Source organism: Carica papaya, chromosome 5, assembly GCF_054855325.1.
Source record: "Carica papaya isolate Zhongbai chromosome 5, ASM5485532v1, whole genome shotgun sequence".
In the NCBI taxonomy this organism is placed as follows: Eukaryota; Viridiplantae; Streptophyta; class Magnoliopsida; order Brassicales; family Caricaceae; genus Carica; species Carica papaya.
In genome coordinates, this window is record NC_142313.1 from 20,606,914 (window position 1) to 20,631,377 (window position 24,464).

General features: G+C 44.6%; 14 pseudogenes; 8 read left to right on the forward strand and 6 right to left on the reverse strand.

The window, feature by feature from the left end:
• Positions 1–202: 202 nt before the first annotated feature.
• Positions 203–321, reverse strand: LOC148255083 (5S ribosomal RNA; annotated as a pseudogene).
• Positions 322–2,036: 1,715 nt separating this feature from the next.
• LOC148255084 (5S ribosomal RNA) lies at positions 2,037–2,155 on the reverse strand (annotated as a pseudogene).
• Positions 2,156–3,217: 1,062 nt separating this feature from the next.
• Positions 3,218–3,336, reverse strand: LOC148255085 (5S ribosomal RNA; annotated as a pseudogene).
• Positions 3,337–5,758: 2,422 nt separating this feature from the next.
• On the forward strand, positions 5,759–5,877 carry LOC148255086 (5S ribosomal RNA; annotated as a pseudogene).
• Positions 5,878–11,391: 5,514 nt separating this feature from the next.
• LOC148255087 (5S ribosomal RNA) lies at positions 11,392–11,510 on the forward strand (annotated as a pseudogene).
• Positions 11,511–12,919: 1,409 nt separating this feature from the next.
• On the forward strand, positions 12,920–13,038 carry LOC148255088 (5S ribosomal RNA; annotated as a pseudogene).
• Positions 13,039–13,567: 529 nt separating this feature from the next.
• LOC148255089 (5S ribosomal RNA) lies at positions 13,568–13,686 on the forward strand (annotated as a pseudogene).
• A 206-nt stretch (positions 13,687–13,892) lies between these two features.
• Positions 13,893–14,011, forward strand: LOC148255090 (5S ribosomal RNA; annotated as a pseudogene).
• Positions 14,012–14,852: 841 nt separating this feature from the next.
• Positions 14,853–14,971, forward strand: LOC148255091 (5S ribosomal RNA; annotated as a pseudogene).
• Positions 14,972–15,620: 649 nt separating this feature from the next.
• LOC148255092 (5S ribosomal RNA) lies at positions 15,621–15,739 on the forward strand (annotated as a pseudogene).
• A 205-nt stretch (positions 15,740–15,944) lies between these two features.
• Positions 15,945–16,064, forward strand: LOC148255093 (5S ribosomal RNA; annotated as a pseudogene).
• A 688-nt stretch (positions 16,065–16,752) lies between these two features.
• LOC148255094 (5S ribosomal RNA) lies at positions 16,753–16,871 on the reverse strand (annotated as a pseudogene).
• Positions 16,872–19,735: 2,864 nt separating this feature from the next.
• LOC148255095 (5S ribosomal RNA) lies at positions 19,736–19,854 on the reverse strand (annotated as a pseudogene).
• A 206-nt stretch (positions 19,855–20,060) lies between these two features.
• On the reverse strand, positions 20,061–20,179 carry LOC148255096 (5S ribosomal RNA; annotated as a pseudogene).
• Between the last annotated feature and the right edge of the window lie 4,285 nt (positions 20,180–24,464).

The following is a 24,464-nucleotide window of genomic DNA, read 5'->3' on the forward strand; positions in this document are numbered from 1 at the left end:
ATTATGCGCTGCAAATACATACACTCATTCTCCTTCTACCCCCCCTCCTGTCATTTGTTTCCTTGTGCGTTCACACTGCACCTCTCCTTCTTGTTTTAATATCAAGTAAAATGCCCTAGCGGCTTGACTCACATTTGCGAATAAACCAGCGGACCATAGTTTCTGTCACGCGTAACTTCGAACGACCCATCTGCAAAAAAAATAGTTGCAACACGAGGACATCCCAGGAGGTCACCCATCCTAGTACTACTCTCTCCCAAGCATACTTAACTGCAGAGTTCTGATGGGATCCGGTGCATTAGTGCTGCTATGATCGCACATCTTTCATTCCGCGCTGCAAATACATACACTCCTTCTCCTTCCCTCCCCTTTCCTATCATTTGTTTCCTTGTGCGTGCACACTGCACCTCTCCTTCTCCATCTAATATAAAGTAAAATGCCTCGGCGCAGTGACTCACATTTGTGAATAAACCAGCGGGCCATAGTTCCAGTCGCGCGTAACGTCGAGCGATTCATCTGCAAAAAAATGGGTCCAACACGAGTACTTCCGAGGAGGTCACCCATCCTAGAACTACTCTCGCCTAAGTAAACTTAAATGCAGAGTTCTGATGAGATTCGGTGAATTAGTGCTGGTATGATCGCACCTATTTCATTCCGCGCTGTAAATAAATACACTTCTTATCATTCCCTCCCACCTCCCGTCAATTGTTTCCTTGTGCGTGTACACTGCACCTCTCATTAACGTTTTAATACCAAGTAAAATGCATCGGCGCTGTGACTCTGATTTGCGATTAAACCAGCAGACAATAGTTCCAGTCGCGCGTAACGTCGAACGTCCCATCTGCAAAAAAATGTGTGCAACACGAATACTTGCCAGGAGGTCACCCATTCTAGTACAACTCTCACCCAAGCACACTTAACTGCAGATTTCAGAAGGGATCCGGTGCATTAGTGCTGGTATGATCTCACCTCTTTTATTCTACGCTGCAAATACATACACTCCTTCACCTTCCCTCCCCCCCTCCCATCATTTGTTTCCTTGTGCGTGCACACTGCACCTCTGCTTCTCGTTCTAATATCAAGTAAAATGTCTCGGCGCCGTAACTCACATTTGCGAATAAACTAGCAGACCATAGTTTCAGCCGTGCATAACGTCGAACGACCCATCTCAACTCATGCCCATATGAATGGATCGCCCGCTGCCTCTCATTTTTTCTTGTTCTGTGATTAAAGATGCTCACAATGACACTCTCATCACGTGATGGGCTTTAATATAATGCTAGAAAAATTTTAAAAAAAATTCTCCGATGCCGTGACTTACGTTTGCAAATAAACTGGCGGACTATCGCTTCGGTCCAGTTGAATGTTTAACGCCCCGTCTGTAAAAAGAAGGTTGCAAAACTAGAACTATCAAGGAGATTACCATCCTAGTACTACTCTCACCCCAGCACATTTTTTTACCGAGTTCTGATGGGATCCAGTGCATTAGTGCTGGTTTGATCGCACCTTTTTTTTCTGCACTGTAAATACATACACTCCTTCTCCTCCCTCCCTCATCCCATCATTTGTTTCCTTTTGCGTGCACACTACACCTCTCATTTTCATTCTAATATCAAGTAAAATGTCCCGGCGCCATGACTCACATTTGTGAATAAACCAGCGGGGCATAGTTCCAGTCGCTCGTAATGTCGAAGGACCCATCTGCAAAAAATGAGTACAACACGAGAACTACCTAGGAGGTCACCCATCCTAGTACTACTCTCGCTCAAGCACACTTAACTATGAATTTCTGATGGGATCCGATGCATTAGTGCTAGTATGATCACACCTGTTCCAGGTCGCGCTGCAAATACATACACTCCTTCTCCTTCCCTCCCCCCTCTCGTCATTTGTTTCCTTGTGCGTGCACACTGCACCTCTCCTTCTCGTTCTAATATCAAGTTAAATGTCCCGGCGCCGTGACTCACGTTTGTGAATAAACCAGCGGACCATAGTTCCAGTCGCGCGTAACGTCAAATTACCCATTAACAAAAAAATGGGTGCAACAGGAGGACTTCCAAAGAGGTCACCCATCCTAGTACTACTCTCATCCAAGCACACTTAACTGCGGAGTTCTAATGGGATCCGGTGCATTAGTACTGGTATGATCACACTTATTTCATTTTACGCTGTAAATACATACACTCTATCTCCTTCCCTCCCCCCTCCCTTCATTTGTTTTCTTGTGCGTGCACACTGCACCTCTCATTCTCGTTCTAATATCAAGTAAAATGCCTCGGCCCCGTGACTTACATTTACGAATAAACCAGCGGACCATAGTTCTAGCCGCGCGTAACGTCGAACGCCCCATCTGAAAAAAATAGGTGCAACATAAGGACTTCCCACGAGGTCACCACTTCTAGTACTACACTCGCCCAAGCACATTTAGCTGCGGAGTTGTGATGGGATCTGGTGAATTAGTGATGGTATAATGGTACCTGTTTCATTCTGCGCTCCAAATACATACACTCCTCCTTCCCTCCCCCCTCCCGTCATTTGTTTCCTTGTGCGTGCACATTGCACCTCTCCTTCTCGTTCTAATATAAAGTAAAATTCCCCTGCACCGTGACTCACATTTGCGAATAAACCAGCGGACGATAGTTTCAGTCGCACGTAACGTCGAACACCCATCTCGACTCATGCCCATATGAATGGATCACCCGCCGCCTCTCATTTTTTATTGTTCTACTATTTAAGATTCTCGCAGTGACACTCTCATCACGTGATTAGCTTTAATTGAATGCTGAAAAAATATTAAGAAAAATGCTCTGGTGCCGTGACTCACGTTTGCAAATGAACTGGCAGACAATCGTTCCGGTCCAGTTGAATGTTTGACGCCCCTTCTGCAAAAAGAAGGGTGCAACACGAGGACTTCACTGGAGGTCACCACTTCTACTACTACACTCGCCCAAGCACATTTTACTGCGGAGTTGTGATGGGATCCGGTGAATTAGTGATGGTATAATGTCATCAGTTTCATTCTGCACTCCAAATACATACACTCCTTCTCCTTCCCTCCCCCCTCCCGTCATTTGTTTCCTTGTGCGTGCACACTGCACCTCACCTTCTTGTTCTAATATCAAGTAAAATTTTTCGGCGCCGTGACTCACATTTGTGAATAAACCAGCGAACCATAGTTCAAGTCTTGCTAACGTCGAACGACCCATCTACAAAAAAATGGGTGCAACACGAGTACTTCACAGGAGGTCACCCATCTAAGTACCACTCTCGCCCAAGCACACTTAATTGCATAGTTCTAATGGGATTCGGTGCATTAGTGGTGGTATGATCGCACATCTTTCATTTCGCGCTGCAAATACATACACTCTTTCTCATTCCCTCCCCCCTACCGTCATTTGTTTCATTGTGCATGCACACTGCACATCTCATTCTCATTCTAATATCAAGTAAAATTCCCCGGCACCTTGTTTCACATTTGCGAATAAACTAGCGGACAATAGTTTCAGTCGCGCGTAACGTCGAAAGATCCATCTACAAAAAAATGGATGAAACACGAAGACTTTCTAGGAGGTCACCCATCCTAGTACTACTCTCGCCCAAGCACACTTAACTCCGTAATTCTGAATGGATCCGGTGAATTAGTGATGGTATGATCGCAAATGTTTTATTTCGCGCTACAAATACATACACTCATTCTCCTTCCCTCCCCCCTCCTGTGATTTGTTTCCATGTGCGTGCACACTGCACCTCTCCTTCTCGTTCTAATATCAAGTTAAATGCCCCGACGTCGTGACTCACATTTGTTAGAAAACCAGAGGACCATAGTTCTAGTCGTGCGTAATGTCGAATGACCCATCTGCAAAAAAATGGGTACAACAGAGGACTTCCAAGGAAGCCACCCATCCTAGTACAACTCTCACACAAGCACACTTAATTGTGGAGTTATGATGGGATCCAGTGCATTAGTACTGGTATGATCGCACCTGTTTCATTTCGCGCTGCAAATACATACACTCCATCTCCTTCCCTCCCCCCTCCCGTCATTTGTTTCCTTGTGCGTGCATACTGCACCTCTTCTTCTCGTTCTATTATCAAGTAAAATGCCTCGGCCCCATGACTCACATTTGCGAATAAACCAGCGGATTATAGTTCTAGCCGCACATAACGTCGAACGCCCCATTTAAAAAAAATATGTGCGATATAAGGACTTCCTTAGAGGTCACCACTTCTAGTACTACACTCGCCCAAGCACATTTAACTGCGGAGTTGTGATGGGATCCGGTGAATTAGTGTTGGTATAATGGTACTTGTTTCATTCTGCGCTCCAAATACATACACTCCTTCTCCTTCCCTCCCCCCTCCCTTCATTTGTTTCCTTGTGCGTGCACACTACACCTCTCATTTTTGTTCTAATATCAAGTAAATTGCCCTGGTGCCGTGACTCACATTTGCGAATAAACTAGTGGACCATAGTTCCAGTCGCGCCTAATGTCGAACAACCTATCTCGACTCAAGCCCATATGAACGGATCGCTCGCCGCCTCTCGTTTTTTGTTGTTCTACTATTTAAGATGCTCGCAATGACACACTCATCATGTGATAAGCTTTAATTGAATGCTGGAAAAATATTAAAAAAAATGCTCTGGTGCCGTGACTCACGTTTGTAAATGAACCGGCGGACCATCACTCTGGTCCAATTGAATATTTGACTCCCCATCTGCAAAAAAAAGGGTGCAACACGAGGACTTCCCTGAAGGTCACCACTTCTAGTACTACACTCGCCCAAGCACTTTTAACTGCGGAGTTGTGATGGGATCCGGTGAATTAGTGATGGATGGCACCTGTTTCATTCTGCGCTCCAAATGCATACACTCATTCTCCTTCCCTCCCCTTTCCCGTCATTTGTTTCCTTCTGTGTACACACTGCACCTCTCCTTCTCGTTCTAATATCAAGTAAAATGCTCTGGTGTCGTGACTCACATTTACGAATAAACTAGTGGACCATAGTTTCAATTGTGCGTGACGTCGAACGACCCATCTCGACTCATGCCCATATGAACACATCGTCCGCCGCCTCTTATTTTTTGTTGTTCTACTATTTAAGATACTCGTAATGATACTCTCATCACGTGATGGGCTTTAATTGAATGATGGAAAAATATTAAGAAAAATTCTCCAGTGCCGTGACTCACATTTACAAAGTAACCGGCGGACCATCGGTCTGGTCTAGTTGAATGTTTGATGCCCCGTCTGCAAAAAAATGGGTGAAACACGAGGACTTCTCAGGAGGTCACCCATCCTAGTACTACTCTTGTCCAAGCACACTTAACTCTGGAGTTCTTATTTGATCCGGTGAATTAGTGATGGTATGATCGCAATTGTTTCATTCTGCGCTGCAAATACATACACTCCTTCTCCTTCCCTCCCCCCTTCCGTCATTTGTTTCTTTGTGCGTGACGGTTTACCAGTTCATTCGCAAATGTGAGTCACAACGCTGGAGCATTTTGCTTAATATTTTTTGCACATTCAATTAAAGCCCATCACGTGATAAGAGTGTCATTGCGAGCATCTTAAATAACAGAACAATGAAAAATGAGGTGCGGCGGGGATCCGTTTATATGGGCATGAGTCGAGATGCTAGGGCATTTTGCTTGATATTAGAATTAGAAGCAGAGGTGAGGTGCGCACACAGCGAAACAAATGATGGGAGGGGAGAGGGAAGGAGCAGAGGTATATGTATTTGCAACGCAAACTAGAATGGATGCGATCATACCAGCACTAGTTCATCGGATCCCATCAGAACTCCATAGTTAAATATTTTTGGGGGAGAGTAGTACTAAGATGGGTGACCTCTTGGGAAGTCTTCGTGTTGCACCTTTTTTTTAAGACAGGACAAACGTTACGTAGGACCGAAGCGATGGTCTGCAGGTTCATTTACAAACATGAGTCAAGGCACCGGGGCATTTTGCTTAATATTTTCGTGCATTCAATTAGTGCCCATCACGTGATAAGAGTGTTATTGCGAGTATCTTACATATTAAAACAACGAAAACAGAGGTGTGGTAGGCGATCCGTTCATATGGGCATGAGTCGAGGCGCCGGGGTATTTTGCTTGATATTAGAACTAGAAGCAGAGGTGAGGTATGCACGTACAGCTAAACAAATGATGGGAGGGAGGAGGGAAGGAGAAGGGACACATGCATTTGTAGCGTGGAATGGGACGGGTGCGATCAGACCACCACTAATGCACCGAATTCCATAAGAACTCTGCAGTTAAGTGTCTTTGGTGAGAGTAGTACTAAGATGATTGACTTCTTGAAAAGTCCTCGTGTTGCACCTGGTTTTTTGCACATGAGACAATAAACAGTTATGCACGACCAGAACCACAGTCCGTCGGTTCATTCGCAAACGTTAGTCACGTTGTCAGGCTATTTTGCTTAATATTTTTCGTGCATTCATTTATAGTCCACCACGTGATAAGAGTATCCTTGCGAGCATCTTACATAGTAAAAAAATGAAAAACAAGTTGCGGTGTGATCCGTTCATATGGGCATGAGTCGTGGCGGGGAGCATTTCACTTGATATTAGAATTAGAAGATGAGGTGAGGTGCGCGCACTGTAAAACAAATGACGGGGGGGGGGGGGGGGGGGGAGGAGAAGGGGTATATGTTTTTGCAGCGTAAACTAGAATGGAAGCGATCATACCAGTACTAGTTCACCGAATCCCATCAGAATTTCGCAGTTAAATGTGCTTAGACAAGAGTAGTACTAGGATGGTTGACCTCCTAGGAAGTCCTCATGTTGCACGCTTCTTTTTGCAGATAGAGCGTTAAACGTTACAAGGGCCTGGAGCGACAGTCCGCCGGTTCATTCACAAACGTGAGTCACGATGCCAGGGCATTTTGTTTAATTTTTTTTGCGCTTTTAATTAAAGCCTATCACGTGATAAGAGTGTCATTATGAGTATCTTACATAGTAAGAAAAAAAACGAAGTACGGCAGGCAATCCGTTTATATGGGCATGAGTCGAGGCACTAGAGCATTTCACTTGATAATAAAACTAGAAGCAGAGGTGAGGTACGCACACCGCAAAAAATATGATGGGAGGGGAAAGGGAAGGAGAAGGGGAATATGTATTTGCAGTATAAATTAGAACATGTGCGATCATACCAGCACTATTTTCCTGGATCATGTCAGAGCTTCGCAGTTAAGCATGTTTGGCGGAGAGTAGTACTAAGGTGAGTGACCTTCTGGGAAGTCCTCGTGTTACACCATTCTTTTTACAAATGGGGTACTAAATGTTACGCAGGACTTGAGCAATAGTTTGCCGATTCATTCGCAAGCGTGAGTCATGGTGCCAGGGTATTTTTCTTAATATTTTTCACGCATTCAATTAAAGCCCATCACGTGATAAGAATGTCATTTCGAGTATCTTACATAGTAGAACAACAAAAAATGAGGTGCGGTGGCAGTCCGTTAATATGGGCATGAGTTGAGGTACCGATATTTCGCTTGATATTAGACTTAAAAGCACAGGTGAGGTACGCACACAACGAAACAAATGATGGGAGGGGAGAGGAAAGGAGAAGGGGTATATGTATTTGCGGCGCAAGCTAGAACGAGTGCGATCGTACCAACTCTAGTTCACCAGATCCCATCAAAACTTCGCAGTTAAGCGTGTTTGGGCGAGAGTAGTACTAAGATGGGTGGCCTCCCTGGAAGTCCTCGTGTTGCTCCCTTCTTTTGGAACACGAGCTGTTAAACATTACATGGGACTGGAGCGATGGTCTGCCGGTTCATTCGCAAATGAGAGTCACGGCACCAGGAAATTTTGCTTAATATTTTTTGCATATTCAATTAAAGCTCATAACGTGATAAGAGTATCATTGCAAGTATCATACATAGTAGAACAACAAAAAACGAGGTGCTACGGGTGATCCGTTTATATGGACATGAGTCAAGGCACTAGGGCATTTTGCTTGATATTAGAACTAGAAGCAGAGGTGAGTTGCGCTCATAGTGAAACAAATGATGGGAGGGGAAAGGGTAGGAGAAGGGATATATGTATTTGCGGCGTAAATTAGAACGGGTGCAATCATACAAGCACTAATTCACAAGATCTCATCATAACTCCGCAGCTAAGTGTTTTTGGGCGAGAGTAGTATTAGGATGGGTGACCTCCTAGGAAGTCCTCGTGTTGAACATTATGCAGGACAGAAATGACGATCCGCTAGTTCATTCGCAAAGGTGAGTCACGACGTCGGGGCATTTTGCTTAATATTTTTCATGCATTCTATTAAAGCCCATCACATGATAAGAATATTATCACGAATATCTTACATAATAGAATAATGAAAACAGAGGTGCGGCAGGTGATCCGTTCATATGGGCATGAGTCGAGGCGCTGGGGCATTTCGCTTGATATTAGAACTAGAAGCAGAGGTGAGGCGTACGCCTCTTGGGAAGTCCTCATGTTGTACCATTCTTTTCGCAGACAGGGCGTTAAACGTTACGCAGGACCGGAGCGACAGTCTACCGATTCATTCGTAAACGTGAGTGACGGTGCCGGGGCATTTTGCTTAATATTATTCGTGCATTCAATTATAGCCCACCATATGATAAGGTGTTATTACGAGTATCTCACATAGTAGAACAACAAAAATAGAAGTGCAGTGGGCGATCCGTTCATCTAGGCGTGAGTCAAGGCGCTAGGGCATTTTGCTTGATATTAAAACTAGAAACAGAGATGAGGTGTGCGTGTACAGTAATACAAATGATCGGAGGGGGGAGGGAAGCCGAAGTTGCACATGCATTTGTAGTGGGGAATGGGACGTGGCCGATCAGTGCAGCACTAATGCACTGAATCCCATACGAACTCTGCAGTTAAGTGTCCTTGGAATCCCACTAAATCCTCGTGTTGCACCTGTCTTTTTTCGGATGGAGAGTTAAACATTACGCACAACCGGAGATGCGGTCCACCGATTCATTCGCCAGCGTGAGTCTTGGCGCCATGGCATTTTGGTTCATATTTTTTGTGCATTCACTTATAGTCCACCATGTGATAAGAGTGTCATTACGAGCAACTTAGATAGTAGAATAAAAAAAAAATGAGGTGTAGGGAACGGTCCATTTATCTGGGTGCGAGCTGAGCCACCGGAGCATTTCCCTTGATATTAGAATTAGAAGCAAAGGTGCGAGGTGTGCGCACAGGGAAAAAATGATCGGAGGGGAGAGGGAAATAGAAGGTGTATATCTATTTACAGCGCGTAATGGAATGAGTGCGATCATACCAGCACTAATTCACAAGATCTCATCATAACTCCGCAGCTAAGTGTTTTTGGGCGAGAGTAGTATTAGGATGGGTGACCTCCTAGGAAGTCCTCGTGTTGAACATTACGCAGGACAGAAATGACGATCTGCTAGTTCATTCGCAAAGGTGAGTCACGACGTCGGGGCATTTTGCTTAATATTTTTCATGCATTCTATTAAAGCCCATCACATGATAAGAATGTTATCACGAATATCTTACATAATAGAATAATGAAAACAGAGGTGCGGCAGGTGATCCGTTCATATGGGCATGAGTCGAGGCGCTGAGGCATTTCGCTTGATATTAGAACTAGAAGCAGAGGTGAGGTGTACGCGCACAGCGAAACAAATGACGGGAGGGGGGAGGGAAGGAGAAGGGGCAGATACACTTGTAGCGCAAATGGGACGGGTGCGATAATACCAGCACTAATGCACCGAATCCTATAAGTACTCTGCAGTTAAATATCCTTGGGTGAGAGAAGTACTAAGATGGTCGACCTCTTAGAAAATTCTCATGTTGTACCTATTTTTGTGTAAATGAGGAAATAAACATTACGTGTGACCAGAACCACAGTCTATCAGTTCATTCGCAAGCATGAGTCGTGGCATCAGAGCATTTTGCTTAATATTTTTCGTGCATTCAATTAAAGGCCATCACGTGATAAGAGTGTTATTACGAGTATCTTACATAGTAGAACAATGAAAATAGAAGTGCGGCAGGTGATCCATTCATATGGGCACGAGTCGAGGCGTCGGGGCATTTCACTAGATATTAGAACTAGAAGAAAAGGTGAGGTGTGCGCATATAACAAAACAAATGATGGGAGTGGGGAGGAAAGGAGAAGGGGCACATGCATTTGTAGTGCGGAATGGGACGGGTGCATTCAGACCAGCACTATTGCACCAAATCCCATAAGAACTCTGCGATTAAGTGTCCTTTGGTGAGAGTAGTACTAGGATTGTTGACTTCTTGGAAAGTCCTCGTGTTATACCTATTTTTTTTGTACACGAGGAAATAAATGTTACGCGCGACTAAAATCATGGTTTGTCGGTTCATTGACAAATGTGAGTCGAGCCACCGTGACATTTTGCTTGATATTAGAATTAGAAGCAGAGGTGCGGGGTACATGCACAACGAAAAAAATAACGAGGGGGAGGGGAGGAGAAGGGGTATATGTATTTGTAGTGCAAAATGGAACTGGTGCGATCATACAAGCACTAATTCACCAGATCCCATTAGAACTCCGCAGTTAAGCGTTTTTGGGTGAGAGTAGTACTAAGACGATTGACCTCTTAGAAAGTCCTTGTGTTGCACCCTTCTTTTTTCACACGAGGCAATAAACGTTACGCGCGATCAGAACCACGAACATTCGCAAACGTGAATCACAACGTCAGGGCATTTTGCTTAATATTTTTCGTGCATTAATTTATAGTCCACCATGTTATAAGAGTGTTATTATGAGCATCTTACATAGTAGAACAATGAAAAATAAGGTGCGGCGGGCGGTTCGTTCATCTGGGTGTGAGTCAAGCCGCCGGGGTATTTCACTTGATACTAGAATTAAAAGAAGAGGTGCGAGGTACACGCACAGCGAAAAAAATGATAGTGAGGGGGAGGAAAGGAGAAGGTGTATATGTATTTGCAGCGCAAAATGGAACAAGTGCGATCATTCCAACATTAATTCACTGAATCCCATCAAAACTCCGCAGTTAAGCATTTTTGGGCGAGAGTAGCACTAGGATAGGTGACTTCCTGGGAAGTGTTCGTGTTGCACCCTTCTTTTTACAAACGGGGCGTTAAACGTTGCGCTTCGCATCGGGGCATTTTGCTTAATATTTTTTGTGCATTCAATTAAAACCCATCACGTGATAAGAATATTATTATGAGTATCTTACAAAGTAGAACAACAAAAATAGAGGTGCGGTGGGCGATCCGTTCATACGGGCATGAGTCGATACGCTAGGGCATTTCGTTTGATATTAGAACTAGAAGCAGAGATGAGGTGTGTGCTCACAGCAAAACAAATGACGGGAGGGGGGAGGGAAGGAGAAGGGGCACATGCACTTGTAGCGCGGAATTGGACGGGTGCGATAATACCAGTACTAATGCACCAAATCCCATAAGAACTCTGCAGTTAAGAGTCCTTGGGTGAGATTAGTACTAAGATGGTTGACCTCTTAGAAAGTCCTCGTGTTGTACCTATTTTTGTGCACATGAGGAAATAAACGTTATGCGCGACCAGAACAACAATCCGTCGGGTCATTCACAAACGTGAGTCATGGATATTGAGGTTCCACAAGCGGTACTTCCTGATACTGTATTTAAAGCAGTTGTTAGAATTCCTTATGATATGCAACTAAAACAAGTTCTTACTAATGGTAAAAAGGGGGGGTTGAATGTGGGAGCTATTCTTATTTTACCGGAGGATTTTGAATTAGCTCCCCCCGATCACATTTCGCCTGAGATGAAAGAAAAGATAGGCAATCTGTCTTTTCAGAATTATCGCCCTACTCAAAAAAATATTCTTGTAATAGGTCCTGTTCCGGGTCAGAAATATAGTTTGCTTAATATTTTTCATGCATTTATTTATATTCCACCACGTGATAAGAGTGTCATTACGAGCATCTTACATAGCAAAGCTACAAAAAATGAGGTGTGACAAGCTGTCTGTTAATCTGGGCATGAGTCGACCCACAGGGGCATTTCACTTGATATTAGAACTAGAAGCAGAGGTGAGGTGTGCACGTACAGCGAAACAAATGATGGGAGGGGGGAGGGAAGGAGAAGGGGCATATGCATTTGTAGCGCGGAATGGGACGGGTGCGATCATACTAGCACTAATTTGTCAGATCCCATCAGAACTCTGCAATTAAGCATTTTTGGGGAGAGTAGTACTAGGATGAGTGACCTCCTAGGAAGTCCTCGTGTTGCACCCTTCTTTTTACAAACGGAGCATTAAACATTACGCGGGATCAGAGCGACAGTCAGCCGGTTCATTCACAAACGTGAGTCACAGCGCCGGGGCATTTTCTTAATATTTTTCGTGCATTCAATTAAAGCCCATCACGTGATAAGAGTGTTATTACGAGTATCTTACATAGTATAATAATGAAAATAGAAGTGCAAAGGGCGATCCGTTCATATGGGCATGAGTCGAGGCACCGGAGAATTTTGTTTGATATTAGAACTAGAAGTAGAGGTGAAGTGTGCGCGTACAACGAAAGAAATGACGGGAGGGGAGAGGGAAGGAGAAAAGGCACATGCATTTATAGCGTGGAATGGGAGGGGTGCCATCAGACCAGTACTAATGCACCGAACCCCATAAGAACTATGCAGTTAAGTGTCCTTTAGTTATAGTAGTACTAAGATGGCTGACCTCTTGAAAAGTCTTCGTGTTTCACCTATTTTTTTTTCACACGAGATAATAAACATTACGCGTGACTGGAACTATGGTCCGCTAGTTTATTCACAAATGTGAGTCAAGGCACCAGAGAATTTTACTTGATATTAGAACGAGAAGCAAAGGTGCAGTGTGCATGCACAAGGAAACAAATGACGGGAGATAGGAGGGAAGGAGAAGGAGTGTATGTATTTGCAGTGCAAAATGAAATTGGTGCAGCCATACCAACACTAATGCACCGGATCCCATCAGAACTCCGCAGTTAAACGTGCATGGGCGAGAGTAGTACTAGGATGATTGACCTCTTGGGAAGTCCTCGTGTTGTACCTATTTTTTTGTAGATAAGACGTTTGATGTTATGTGCGACTAGATGTATGGTCCCCTTGTTTATTTACAAATGTAAGTCAAGGCGTCAGGGCATTTTACTTGATATTAGAACGAGAAGGAGAGGTGCAGTGCTAACGCACAAACAAACAAATGACGGGAGGGGGGAGGGAAGGAGAAGGAGTGTATGTATTTACAGTGCGGAATGAAATTGGTGTGATCATACCAGTACTAATGCACCAGAACCCATCAGAACTCCGTAGTTAAGTGTGGTTGGGCGAGAGTAGTACTAGGATTTGTGACCTACTAGGAAGTCCTCGTGTTGAACTCATTTTTTTACAGATTGGGCGTTCGATGTTACGCACGACTGGAACTATGGTCCACTGGTTTATTCGTAAATGTGAGTCAAGGTGACGGGGCATTTACTTGATATTAGAATGAGAAGCAGAGGTGTCGTGTGCACGTACAAGGAAATAAATGACGGGAGGGGGAAGGAAGGAGATGGAGTGTATGTATTTGCAGCACGTAATGAAACGGGTGTGATCATAGCAGCACTAATGCACTGGATCCCATCAGAACTCCGTAGTTCAGTGTGGTTGAGCGAAAGTAGTACTAGGATGGGTGACCTCTTGGGAAGTCCTCGTGTTGCACCTATTTTTTTGCAGATGGGACGTTCGACGTTACGCGCGACTGGAATTATGGTCTGCTTGTTTATTTGCAAATGTAAGTCAAGGCACCAGGGCATTTTACTTGATATTAGAACGAGAAGGAGAGGTGCAGTGTCCACGCATAAACAAACAAATGACGGGAAGGGGGAGGGAAGGAGACGTAGTGTATGTATTTGTAGTGCGGAATGAAATGGGTGCAATCATACCAACACTAATGTACTAGAACCCATCAGAACTCTGTAGTTAAGTGTGGTTGGGCGAGAGTAGTATTAGGATTGGTGACCTCCTAGGAAGTCCTCGTGTTGAACTCATTTTTTTACAGATTGGGAATTCGACGTTACACGCGACTGGAACTATGGTAAGCTGGTTTATTCGCAAATGTGAGTCAAAGCACCGGGGTATTTTGCTTGATATTAGAACGGGAAGCAGAGGTATAGTGTGCACGCACAAGGAAACAAATAACAGAAGGGGGGAAGGAGAAGGAGTGTATGTATTTGCAGCGCGTAATGAAATGGGTATGATCATACTAGCACTAATGCTCTGGATCCCATCAGAACTTTGTAGTTAAGTGTGCTTTAGCGAGAGTAGTACTAGGATGGGTGACCTATCGAAAAATCCTTGTGTTGCACCCATTTTTTTCAGATGGGACGTTCGACGTTACGCGCGACTAAAAATATGGTCCACTGGTTCATTCGCAAATGTGAGTCAAGGTGGTAGGGCATTTTAATTGATATTAAAACGATAAGTAAATGTGCAGTGTGCACACATAAGGAAACAAATGACAGAAGGGGGGAGGGAAGAAGAAGGAGTGTATGTATTTGTAGCGTGCAATGAAACGAGTGTGATCATACCAGTACTAATGCACCGGATCCCATAAGAACTGTGCAGTTAAGTGTGTTTGGTTGAGACTAGTACTAGGATGGGTGACCTCCTAGGAAGTCCTCGTCTTGCACACATTTTATTGCAGATGAGGCATTCGACGTTATGCGGGACTTGAACTATGGTCTACTGATTTATTCGCAAATGTGAGTAAAGGTACCAGGGCATTTTACTTTATATTAGAACGAGAAGCAGAGGTGCAGTGTGCACACACAAGGAAATAAATAACGGGAGGGGGAAGGGAATGAGAGGGAGTGTATGTATTTGCAGCGCAGGTGCGATCATACCAGCATTAATGCACTGAATCCCATCAGAACTCCGCAGTTTAGTGTGCTTGGGTGAGAGTAGTACTTAGATGGGTGACCTCCTGGGAAGTCCTCGTGTTGCACCCATGTTTTTGCAGATGGAGTGTTCGACATTACGCGCGACTAGAATTATAGTCCGCTGGTTTAGTCGCAAATGTGAGTCATGGCACCAGGACATTTTACTTAATATTAGAACGAGAAGCAAAGGTGCAGTCTGCACGCACAAGAAAACAAATGATGGGAGGGGGGAGGAGAAGGAGTGTATGTGTTTGCAGCGCATAATGAAATGCGACGCATATACATATTGTATACCACCGAATCACCTTATTTCCTCTATGAGGTAGAAAAAAAATTAACGAACCTGCGGATATCGGCAAAACTACAATTATTGTGTATGTGTTTGCAGCGCATAATGAAATGCGATCATACCAGCACTAGTACATCGGATTCCATTAGAACTCCGTAGTGAAGTTTGATAGGGCGAAAGGAGTACTAGGATGGGTGACCTCCTGGAAAGTTCTTGTGTTGCACCCATTTTTTTGTAGATGAGGCGTTCGACGTTACGCACGACTGGAAGTATGGTCCGCTTGTTTATTCGCAAATGTGAGTCAAGGCGCCGGGGCATTTTGCTTGATATTAGAACGAGAAATAGAGGAGCAGTGTGCACGCACAAGGAAATAAATGACGGGAGGCGAGGGAAGGAGAAGGAGTGTATGTATTTGCAGCGGAATGAACTAGGTGCGATCATACCAGCACTAATTTACCAAATCCCATCAGAACTCCGCATTTAAGTGTACTTGAGCGAGAATAGTACTAAGATGGGTGACCTCCTGGGAAGTTCTCATGTTGCACCCATTTTTTTACAGATTGGGCGACCGACATTACACGCGACTGGAATTATTGTCCGCTTGTTTATTCACAAATGTGAGTCAAGGTGCCGGAGTTTTTTACTTGATATTAGAATGAGAAGCAGAGGTGTAATGTGCACGCACAAGGAAACAAATGACGGGAGCAGGAGGGAAGGAGAGGGTGTGTATGTATTTACAGCGCGGAATGAGACGAGTGCGATCATACCAACACTTATGTATCGGATCCCATCAGAACTCTGCAATTAAGTGTGCTTGGGCGAGAGTAGTACTAGGATTGGGTGACCTCCTTGGAAGTTCTTGTGTTACACCTCTTTTTTTGCAGATGAGACGTTTGATGTTATGTGCAACTAGAACTATGGTTCGCTGGTTATTCGTAAATGTGAGTCAAGGCGCCGGGGCATTTTACTTGATATTAGATCGAGAAGTAGAGGTGTAGTGTGCACACACAAGGAAACAAATAACAGGAGGGGGGATGGAAGGAGGAGTATATGTATTTGCAACGCATAATGAAATCGGTACGATCATACCAGCACTAATGCTCCGGATCCCATCAAAACTTTGCACTTAAGTGTGCTTGGGTGAAAGTAGTACTAGGATGGGTGACCTCCTGGGAAGTCCTCGTCTTGCACCTATTTTTTTTTTGCAGATGGGGCGTTCGACGTTATGCGCGACTGGAACTATGGTCCCCCGGTTTATTCGCAATTGTTAGTCAAGGCCCTAGGATATTTTACTTGATATTAGAATGAGAAGCAGAGGTGCAGTGTGCACGCACAAGGAAACAAATGATGGGAGGGGGGAGGTTGCGATCACACCAGCACTAATTCGTTGTTCTACTATGTAAGATGCTCGCAATGACACTCTCATCACGTGATGGGCTTTACTTGAATGTGTGAAAAATATTAAGCAAAATGCCCCAGCGCCATGACTCACGTTTGCAAATGAACCAGAAGACCATCGCTCCGGTCCCGCGTAACGTTTAAGGCATCCCATGCAAAAAGAAGGGTGCAACATGAGGAATTCCCAATAGGTCACCCATCTTAGTACTACTCTCGCCCAAGTCAGCTTAACTGCGGAGTTCTGATGGGATCCAGTGAACTAATGCTGTTATGATCGCATCAGCTTTTGTTCGCATCGTAAATACATATACCCCTTTTCCTTCCCTCTCCCCTCCCATCATTTGTTTCGCTATGGACGCACCAAACCTCTGCTTCTAGTTCTAATATTAACCAAAATGACCTGACGTCGTGACTCACATTTGCGAACTACCCCCTGCACCTCGTTTTTTGTTATTCTACTATGTAAGATGCTCGTAATGACACTCTTATCACATGGCAAACTATAAATGAATGCACGAAAAATATTAAGAAAAATGTCTTGGCGTTGCGACTCACTCCGAGGGACAATGGCTTTGATCGCGCATAATGTTTAACGTCCCATCAGTAAAAAAACGAGTGGAACATGAGAACTTTCTAGGAGGTAACCCATCCTAGTACTACTTCCGCCCAAGCACACTTTACTACGAAATTCGATGGGATCCAGTGCATTAGTGCAGGTATGATCGCACCCCTTCCATTCCACGCTGAAAGTACATATACCCCTTCTCCTTCCCTCCCCCCTCCCGTCATTTTTTTCGTTGTGTGCACACACCACACCTCTGTTTCTAGTTCTAATATCAAGCGAAATACCCCGGCACCTCGACTCAGGCCTAGAAGATTGGATCGCCCGCCGTACCTCGCTTTTTATTGTTATATTATGCAAGATACTCGGAATGACACTCTTATCACGTGGTTGACTATAAATGAATGCACGAAAAATATTAAGCAAAATTTTCAGGCCCTGCAACTCACACCGGCAGACTGTGGCTCCGATTGCACTTAATGTTTCACACCCCATCTACAAAAAGACGAGTTCAACACGAGGACTTTCCAGGAGGTCACCCATCCTAGAACTAATCTCGCCAAAGCACGGTTGACTACAGATTTCTGATGGGATACTGTGCATTAGTGTTTGTATGATTGCAGCTGTCCCATTCCCCACTGCAAATAGATATAGCCCTTCTCCTTCCCTCCCCACTCCCGTCATTTATTTCGCTGTGCGGGCATACTGCATCTCTGCTTCTACTTCTAGTATAGAGCGAAATGCCATGTCGCTTCGACTACGCCCAGAAGAATGGAGGCCCGCTGCGCCTCGTTTTTCGTTTTTCTTACTACGTAAAACTCTCGTAATGAGACGATTATCACGTGGTGGACTACAAATAAGTGCACGTAAAATACTAAGTAAAATGTTTCAACGTCGCTACTCATGCTGGCAGACTGTGGCTTCGATTGCGCATAACGTTTGACGCCCCATCTGTAAAAAGACGGGTGCAACAAGAGAACTTCCCAGGAGGTCATCCATCCTCGTACTACTCTCGCCCAAGCATGCATAACTACGGAGTTCGACAGGATCTGGTGTATTAATGCTATGATTGTACCCCTTCCATTCTGCGCTGCAAATACATATACCCCTTCTCCTTCCCTCCCCCAACCCGTCATTTTTTTCACTGTGCGCGCACACCGCACCTCTATTTATAGTTCTAATATCAAACGAAATGCCTCGACACCTCAACTCACGCCAAAACAAAGGACCACCCACCATACCTCATTTTTCTTTATTCTACTATGTAAGATGCTCGTAATGACACTCTTATCACGTGGTAGACTATAAATGAATGCACGAAAAAATAGTAAGGAGAATTTTCTGGAGGCGCGACTTACGCCAGCGGATTGAGGCTCCGATTACATGTATCATTTTATGCCCCATTTGCAAAAAGACAGTGCAACACGAGGACTTCTCAAGAGGTTACCGATCCTAGTACTACTCTCGCCCAAGCATGCTTAATTGCGTAGTTTGATGGGATACAGTGCATTAGTGCTGGTATGATCGCACCCCTTCCATTCTGCATTGCAAATGCATATACCCCTTCTCCTTTCCTCCCCTCTCCCGTCATTTTTTCGCTGTGCGCGCACACGACATCTCTGTTTCTAGTTCTAATATCAAGCAAAATGCCCCAGTGCCTCGACTTATGCCCAGATTAAAAGATCACTTGCCAGACCTTTTTTTTCATTATTCTACTATGTAAGATGCTCGTAATAACTCTCTTATCACGTGGTGGATAATAAATGAGTGCACAAGAAAAAGTAAGCAAAATTCCCCGTCCCGACGACCCACGCTGGCAAATGAACCAGTAGACTATGGCTCCGGTCGCGAGTAATGTTTAATGCCCTGTCCGCAAAAAGACGGGTGCAACACAAGCACTTCCCAAGAGGTCACTCATCCTAGTACTACTCTCGCCCAAAAACACTTAACTGCAGATTATGAAGGGATACGATGCATTAGTGCTAGTATGACCTCACCCGTCCTATTCCTCACTTTAAATACATTACCCCTTCTCTTCCCCTCCCCCCTCCCATCATTTGTTTTGCTATGTATGGACATCGCACCTCTACTTCTGGTTGTAATATCAAGCAAAATGCTCCGTTGCCTCGACTCACGGCAAGATGAACGGACCGCCCACCGCACCTCTGTTTTGCTTGTTCTATTATTTACGATGCTCATAATGACACTCTTATCACATGGTGGACTATAAATGAATGTACAAAAAATATTATGAAAAAGACGGGTGCAACACGAGTACTTTCCAGAAAGTCACCCATCCTAGTACTAGTCTCGCCCAACCACGATTAAATGTGGAGTTCTGACGGGATCCAATGCATTAGTGCTTGTATGATCGCACCTGTTTCATTTTGCGCTGCAAATACATACACTCATTCTCCTTCCCTCCCCCTCCTGTCATTTATTTCCTTGTGCGTGCACACTGCACCTCTGGTTCTCGTTCTAATATCAAGCAAAATGCCCAGGTGCCATGACTCACATTTGCGAATAAACCAGCGAACTATAGTTCCAATCGCGTGTAACGTAGAACTACCCATCTGCAGAAAAGTGGGTGCAACACGAGTACTTTCCAGCAGGTAACCCATCCTAGTACTACTCTCGCCCAAGCACACATAACTGCGGAGTTCTAATGGGATCCGGTGCATTAGTGCTAGTATGATCATACCTGTTTGATTCCGCACTGCAAATACATACACTCCTTCTCCTTCCCTCCTCCCTTCTATCATTGTTTTCCTTGTGCGTGCACACTGCACCTCTATTTCTCGTTCTAGTATCAAGTAAAATGCTAATATGTCGTGACTCACATTTGCGAATAAACCAGCGGACCATAGTTCCAGTTGCGCGTAACATCGAATGACCTATCTGCAAAAAGAGGAGTGCAACACGAGAACTTCCCAAGAGGTCACCCATCCTAGTACTACTCTCGCCCAAGTACACATAACTGCGGAGTTTTGATGGGATCCAGTGCATTAGTGCTGGTATGATCGCACCTTTTTTATTCTGCGCTGTAAATACATACACTCCTTCTCCTTCCCTCCCCCTTCCCGTCATTTGTTTCCTTGTGCGTGCACACTGCACCTCTCCTTCTCGTTTTAATATCAAGTAAAATGCTCCAGTGTCGTGACTCATATTTGCAAGTAAACAAGCAGACAGTAGTTCCAATCGCGCGTAACATCGAAGGACCCATCTGCAAAAAAATGGGTGCAACACGAGGACTTCCATGGAGGTCACCCATCCTAGAACTACTCTCGCCCATGCAGACTTAACTACGGAATTCCGATTGGATCCGACGCATTAGTGCTGGTATGATTGCACCTGTTTCAGGTTGCCCTGCAAATACATGCACTTCTTCTCCTTCCCTCCCCCCTTCCATCATTTGTTTCCTTGTGCTTGCACACTACACCTCTCCTTCTCTTTCTAATATCAACTAAAATGCCTCGGTGCTGTGACTCACATTTGCGAATAAACCAGCAGAGCATAGTTCCAGTCATGCGTAAGGTCGAACGACCCATCTGCAAAAAAATAGGTGTAACACAAGGACTTCCCCGGAGGTCACCTATCCTAATACTAGTCACGCCAAGCACACTAAACTGCGAAGTTCTGATGGGATCCAGTGCATAGTGCTAGTATGATCGCAATTGTTTCATTCCTCACCGCAAATATATATACTCCTTCTCCTTCCCTCCCCCCTCCCATCATTTGTTTACTTATGCGTGCACATTGCACCTCTCCTTCTCGTTTTAATATCAAGTAAAATGTCTTAGTGTCGTGACTCACATTTGCTAATGAACAAGCAGACTATAGTTTTAATCGCGCGTAAGGTCGAATAACCCATCTGTAAAAAAATAGGTTCAACACGAGGACTTCCCAAGAGGTCACCCATCCTAGTACTACTCTCGCCAAGCACACTTAATTGCGAAATTCTGAGGAGATCTAGATCATTAATGCTGGTATGATCGCACCTTTTTGATTCTGCGCTGTAAATACAAACACTCATCCCCTCCCCCTTCCCGTCATTTGTTTCCTTGTGCGTGCACACTGCACCTCTCCTTCTCGTTTTAATATCAAGTAAAATGCTCTAGTGTCGTGACTCATATTTGCAAATAAACCAGCAGACAGTAGTTCCAATCGCGCGGAACATCGAAGGACCCATCTGCAAAAAAATGGGTAAAACACGAGGACTTCCATGGAGGTCACCCATCCTAGAACCACTCTCGCCCATGCAGACTTAACTGCGGAGTTTCGATTGGATCCGACGCATTAGTGCTGGTATGATTGCACCTGTTTCAGGTTGCCCTGCAAATACATGCACTTCTTCTCCTTCCCTCCCCCCTCCCATCATTTGTTTCCTTGTGCGTGCACACTACACCTCTCTTTCTCTTTCTAATATCAAGTAAAATGCCTCGGTGCCGTGACTCACATTTGCGAATAAACCAGCAGAGCATAGTTCCAGTCATGCGTAAGGTCGAACGACCCATCTGCAAAAAAATAGGTGTAACACAAGGACTTCCCCGGAGGTCACCTATCCTAATACTAGTCACGCCAAGCACACTAAACTGCGAAGTTCTGATGGGATCCAGTGCATAGTGCTACTATGATCGCAATTGTTTCATTCCGCACCGCAAATATATATACTCCTTCTCCTTCCCTCCCCCCTCCCATCATTTGTTTACTTATGCGTGCACACTGCACCTCTCCTTCTCGTTTTAATATCAAGTAAAATGTCTTAGTGTCGTGACTCACATTTGCTAATGAACCAGCAGACTATAGTTTCAATCGTGCGTAATGTCGAATAACCCATCTGTAAAAAAATAGGTTCAACACGAGGACTTCCCAAGAGGTCACCCATCCTAGTACTACTCTCGCCAAGCACACTTAATTGCGAAATTCTGAGGAGATCTAGATCATTAGTGCTGGTACGATCGTACCTTTTTTATTCTGCGCTGTAAATACATACACTCCTTCCCTCCCCCCTCCCCTTATTTGTTTCCTTGTGCGTGCACACTGCACCTCTCATTCTCGTTTTAATATCAAGTAAAATGCTCAAGCGTAGTGACTCATATTTGCAAATAAACCAGCAGACAGTAGTTCCAATCACGCGTAACGTCGAAGGACCCATCTGCAAAAAAATGGGTGCAACACGAAGACTTCCATGGAGGTCACCCATCCTAGAACTACTCTCGCCCATGCAGACTTAACTGCGGAGTTCTGATTAGATCAAACGCATTAGTGCTGGTATGATTGCACCTGTTTCAAGTCGCCCTGCAAATACATGCACTTCTTCTCCTTCCCTCCCCCCTCTCGTCATTATTTCCTTGTGCGTGCACACTATATCTCTCATTCTCTTTCTAATATCAACTAAAATGCCTCGGTGTCGTGACTCACATTTGCGAAAAAACCAGCAGAGTATTAGTTCCAGTCATGCGTAACGTCGAACGACGCATCTGCAAAAAAATAGGTGTAACACGAGGACTTCCCTGGAGGTCACCTATCTTAGTACTAGTCACGCTAAGCACACTAAACTGCGAAGTTCTGATGGGATCCAGTGCATTAGTGCTGGTATGATCGCAATTGTTTCATTCCGCACCGTAAATATATATATTCCTTCTCCTTCCCTCCCCCCTCCCATCATTTGTTTACTTGTGCGTGCACACTGCACCTCTCCTTCTCGTTTTAATATCAAGTAAAATGTCTTAGTGTCGTGACTCACATTTGCTAATGAACCAGCAGACTATAATTTTAATCGCGCGTAACGTCGAATAACCCATCTGTAAAAAAATAGGTTCAACACGAGGACTTCCAAAGAGGTCACCCATCCTAGTACTACTCTCGCCAAGCACACTTAACTACGAAATTCTGAGGAGATCTAGATCATTAGTGCTGGTATGATCACACCTTTTTTATTCTGCGCTGTAAATACGTACACTCAACCTCCTTCCCTCCCCCCTCCCGTCATTTGTTTCCTTGTGCGTATACACTGCACCTCTCTTTCTCGTTTAAATATCAAGTAAAATGCTCCAGTGTCGTGACTCATATTTGCAAATAAACCAGCAGACAGTAGTTCCAATCGCGCGTAATGTCGAATGACCCATCTGCAAAAAAATGGGTAAAACACGAGGACTTCCATGGAGGTCACCCATCCTAGAACTACTCTTGACCATGCAGACTTAACTGCGGAGTTCTGATTCGATCCGACGCATTAGTGCTAGTATGATTGCACCTGTTTCAGGTCCCCCTGCAAATACATGCACTTCTTCTCCTTCCCTCCCCCCTATCGTCATTTGTTTCCTTGTGCGTGCACACTACACCTCTCATTCTCTTTCTAATATCAAGTAAAATGCATCGGTGTCGTGACTCACATTTGCGAATAAACTAGCAGAGCATAGTTCCAGTCATGCGTAACGTCGAACGACCCATCTGCAAAAAAATAGGTGTAGCACGAGGACTTCCTCGGAGGTCACCTATCCTAGTACTAGTCACGCCAAGCACACTAAACTACGAAGTTCTGATGGGATCAAGTGCATTAGTGCTGGTATGATCGCAATTGTTTTATTCCGCACCACAAATATATATACTCCTTCTCCTTCCCTCTCCCTTCCCATCATTTATTTACTTGTGCGTGCACATTGCACCTCTCCTTCTCGTTTTAATATCAAGTAAAATGTCTTAGTGTTGTGACTCACATTTGCTAATGAACCAGCAGACTATCGTTTCAATCGCGCGTAACGTCGAATAACCCATCTGTAAAAAAATAGGTTCAACACGAGGACTTCCCAAGAGGTCACCCATCCTAGTACTACTCTCGCCAAGCACACTTAACTGCGAAATTCTGAGGAGGTATAGATCATTAGTGCTGGTATGATCGCACCTTTTTGATTCTACGCTGTAAATACATACACTCCTTCTCCTTCCCTCCCCCCTCATGTCATTTGTTTCCTTGTGCGTGCACACTGCACCTCTCCTTCTCGTTTTAATATCAAGTAAAATACTCCAGTCTCGTGACTCATATTTGCAAATAAACCAGCAGATAGTAGTTCCAATCGCGCGTAATGTCGAAGGACCCATCTGCAAAAAAATGGGTGCAACACGAGGACTTCCATGGAGGTCACCCATCCTAGAACTACTCTCTCCCATGCAGACTTAACTGCGGAGTTCTGATTGGATCCGACGCATTAGTGCTGGTATGATTGCACCTGTTTCAGGTTGCCCTGCAAATACATGCACTTCTTCTCCTTCCCTCCCCTCTCTCGTCATTTGTTTCCTTCTGTGTGCACACT